The sequence below is a fragment of the Dermacentor albipictus genome, unplaced genomic scaffold (assembly GCF_038994185.2).
Source record: "Dermacentor albipictus isolate Rhodes 1998 colony unplaced genomic scaffold, USDA_Dalb.pri_finalv2 scaffold_21, whole genome shotgun sequence".
Classification (NCBI taxonomy): Eukaryota; Metazoa; Arthropoda; class Arachnida; order Ixodida; family Ixodidae; genus Dermacentor; species Dermacentor albipictus.
Window position 1 is genome coordinate 1,873,834 of NW_027225575.1, and position 4,226 is coordinate 1,878,059.

Sequence of the window (4,226 nt, forward strand, 5' to 3'; positions counted from 1 at the left end):
AAGTAGATGTATTCCCTTACCACTTCCAGTGCCTCGCTACCTATCGTAAACTGATGTTCTCTTCCGAGACTGTTAAACATTACTTTAGTTTTCTGCAGATTAATTTTTAGACCCACCCTTCTGCTTTGCCTCTCCAGGTCAGTGAGCATGCATTGCAATTGGTCTCCTGAGTTACTAAGCAAGGGAATATCATCAGCGAATCGCAAGTTGCTAAGGTATTCTCCAACAACTTTTATCCCCAATTCTTCCCACTCCAGGTCTCTGAATACCTCCTGTAAACATGCTGTGAATAGCATTGGAGAGATCGTATCTCCCTGTCTGACGCCTTTCTTTATTGGGATTTTGTTGCTTTCTTTATGGAGGACTACGGCGGCTGTGGAGCCGCTATAGATATCTTTCAGTATTTTTACATATGGCTCATCTACCCCCTGATTCCGTAATGCCACAGAAGAATAAAAATGGGGTGGATTGCATACGGAAGGCATTACCAGATCCTGACTGTGAGCTTACACGCATTACCACTGTAGTTGAAACGTGTACTATCAGCGTCAAATGAAACGTGAACAGCGGAGCGCGTGGCCCAAGCCTAAGTGAAGGTATACTGTGCGCCATTGACAGGCGCGCGCATCCGATGTGGTCGCACGGCGCTCGTTGGGGAGCCCAACAAACGGCCAAACGCGCTAGGCACGCCCACGCCGGCCACCGTCGCGGCTGCCAGGGATACCGCGCTACACAAGTGTGCCGATTGAAAAAATTAATGTGGCGCACAAGGGACAAACCACGTGAGCGAATCTATAATGACGACGGTGCAAAGTGCACCACGCGCACCGCTGTTCGCGCCGACGCACTTATGGTTTCGGCGAACTGTGCGACGATACTGGCCATAAACTGCAAATTTTAGCTTCTCTTTCAAGTGTAGTAACCACAACAGAAGCGAAGATATCTCACTATTGGCCTCGAGCTCCAGCACTGGAAAAGCTGGCGCCACCGTCGCCATGACGGGCTATTAGGGATCACGTGGAGATAGCGGCTGCGTCGGCTGCTTCGGGAGCGCCGAAGCGAGCTGAAAGCGAGAATTTAAATTCCCTCATACGCTGCGGTCCTCATTTCGTGGCGAGATTTTCCCGCTTCGAGTGTCTCCTTTACAAGGCTTGAAAGCACTACAATAGGTAGTGGCTGCCTTTGAAGGCACGCAACAGGGTAGGCTGCTGCTCGGTGCCGCAGTGCCGGACGTACGCAACGAGGCCCGGTGTCAGCCTTATTCACACGATGCCGCAGGACAAGAAGCTACGTGAAGCATGGCTCGCGAAACATAAAACCGGCAAATAGTCATCAGCTACTCGGGTATGCAGCAAGCACAGACGCGAGGAAGATTTCTGCTACGGCGCCGGGTCTGCGATGTTCGGCAAGCGCGCACTGAGACGCTCGCCCGAGTCCGCTGCCCGACTGATGTCATGACGGTTTCGGCTATGAACTTGTTGATGCTATAGATACTGGCAAGTTCACTGGAGTGGAAAGGGAGTGGTAAGAAGCACATTTTAAAAAAAAGCATGGCATATGGTCATGTTTGTGTGATGATTTATTACACTGGATTACAAAAAAAGAAGGAGCGGGAAATCACACGCTGAAATCACCGATAAACATGCAGTGCGACGCAACTCGAGAAATAATATTGAAACGTCCGAGAATTTAGAAGAAAAAAAAGAGATTGAGTCGTCGCGACGGCACATCACAGTCCCCGTAGGCATCGAAGTCTCTACAATGAAATTATTTTTGAGCAGCTCTGATAGCGACCACGCAACAATGGCTGCTTGTATGCTGTCAAATGCTCATATTCTACGGCCTAAAGCTCGTGGCACGGCGGGAAAACGCGCGCGCGGCGAAATCGAAACAGTGCGCGGACAAGTATGCAGACGTGCAGTCGGTCGCTGCGAATCTGTGCGATCGCTGCATTGAGGCTTCATTCTATTACGCTCCATTTAGTTATACAAACTCTATAAGAGCATATTTCACATAGTTTGCTCTCAGCGTTTACCTACCTTTTACGCAAGAAGCTGGTTCGGGAGACTACATCGCGGCGACCGCGCGCAGTGGCGTTCACTGTACATATTCGGTGAAGAGATAGCGTCTGTAAAAGATTCTGTGCTTTCAGTTTGCCTAAGATTATTGTTTAGACAGTAAAATATTCTCTCGTTTCGAATGTACTTACAGAAATGTCCGGGAGAGCTCGCGCGTGGTGTTTTCAGTGAGCGCTGATAGCAAAACCTATGAGGAGCGCGCCGCGTGATCCCTCATACTACGCAAGGGAGGCGCTTCCGACAGATGGCGACTCCGTAAGTCCTCACCCCCAATACCTTCACTTATGCTTGGGCCACGTGCTCCACTGTTCACGTTTCGTTTGACACTGATATTACATTCACTGCATTCTACTTGTGCTAACATATGGGGCAGAAGCTTGGAGGTTAAGAAAGAAGCTCTAGAACAAGCTAAGGACCGCGCAAAGAGCGATGGGACGAAAAAATTGTTAGGCGTAACGTTAAGAAACAGGAAGACAGTGGTCAGAGAGCCAAGAGAGCCAAGAGAAAAAATGGAGCTGGGCGGGCTATATGTAAAGCGTAGTGTAGATAACCGGTGGACCATTAAAGTTAGAGAGTGGGTGCCAAGGGAAGGGAAGCGCTGTCGAGGACGGCAGAAAACTATAGACCTTTTTTATGCTTACAAACAGGCTTCCGAGAAGACTTCCGGTTAAGCCCTCTGGAACAAAAGTTACAATAGCCTATAAATTTACAGAACCCTCCAGCTGGCATCTGTTTTGCTGTGAAGCTGGAATGTCCGACAAGTTAATTTTATTGTTCAGTGCAATAAAAAAGCCCATACGTGAGATCGACGCATGGCGCACTTTCTTTTTATCTGAACACATGACGAATATGTACCTACAGTAAACTATGCGACAAAATATTTCCGTTTTCTTGAATAACTTGACTGTCCAGAAATGTGTAACCGGAAGTTTTCTGGGGTCGTGAATGCACTGCTGCCACAGCGTGAACAAAAAGGGTCTTTAGGTCGGGTGATGAAATTAGGAAACTCCAGCGGCGGCTGCGTATGGTGCGGCCGCGTAGGCCTATCTAGGAAGCTATCTGTAATGGGGACAGAGTATGCTGAGTGCTGTTCGCTTATTTCGCGTTGAAGCGCTCGGGAGGTATAGCACGAAAGTCAATGCGCTCACTGCTGCTGCCGCACTTTCTCATTCGGGCGTTTCGACAGCAAGTGTACGCCAATCGATTCTTACTAATTTCTACTGCGGACCTGTTTAATTTCCCGCAGCTATCACTGAACCCAAATGCTTCAAGGAGGCCAAAGGAGCCTAAACCGACCGCTAGGTAGATATCTCCTCATTCTAATAGAACAATTCCATCCTTTCCCTATCTTTACCGCGGCAGCACGTGCTACTTCTTCCTTAGAAAACCTCGCTTTATAACTAAGCGTTCTAAGGCATCCTTTATCTTATGAAACATTTTATGAAGATTTTACTTTGAGAACGTGTTATTTGTGTAGCCAAATCCACGTTTTAGACATCTATGGGATGGACCATAGAGTTTCTCACTATAACACCTAAAGGGTAATCTGGCGCCACCGTCTATGGGAGTTTCTTAAGGGGGCACCGTGCCGTCATGGGAATGACGGTATATGTGTCTGCGAGGCTCGTGTTGGCTGGTGTTGTAAGAGGCTTCGTCTAAAACGTGGATATGGCTACGCAAATACCGCATTCTCAAAGTAAAATCTTAATAAAATGTTTTTATTCATGCATATTACATCTTTACTCACCCACTATGCATGACCAAGCGAATAAAAGCAAGAACAGACGACCAACTGTTTCAAAGCGAGCGCGAACCTTGTCGTCTGTCCTCCAACTTTAGCGGCCCGCTGATACTTTTTACGTAACTTGTAGTCGTACACACAATAACAAGTTCTCGTAGTTAAACAAAACATGTTTTCGCGTAATAATAAAGCTAAAACAGCTTTTTACGTGCTGTTCTAGAAGAAAATGAATCATTGTGACAGACGGAACTGTACTTGACAAGCGCGTCTTCAAGATGTCCTGTCTGTACGAGAACGATGCCAATCCGAATCCACAATATACCGGCATTCCCATGCATACCACAGCGCAGCAGAGCCAGATTTCCCTCTAGGTAATGTAGTGAGAAACTCTATGGGATGGACGGGCG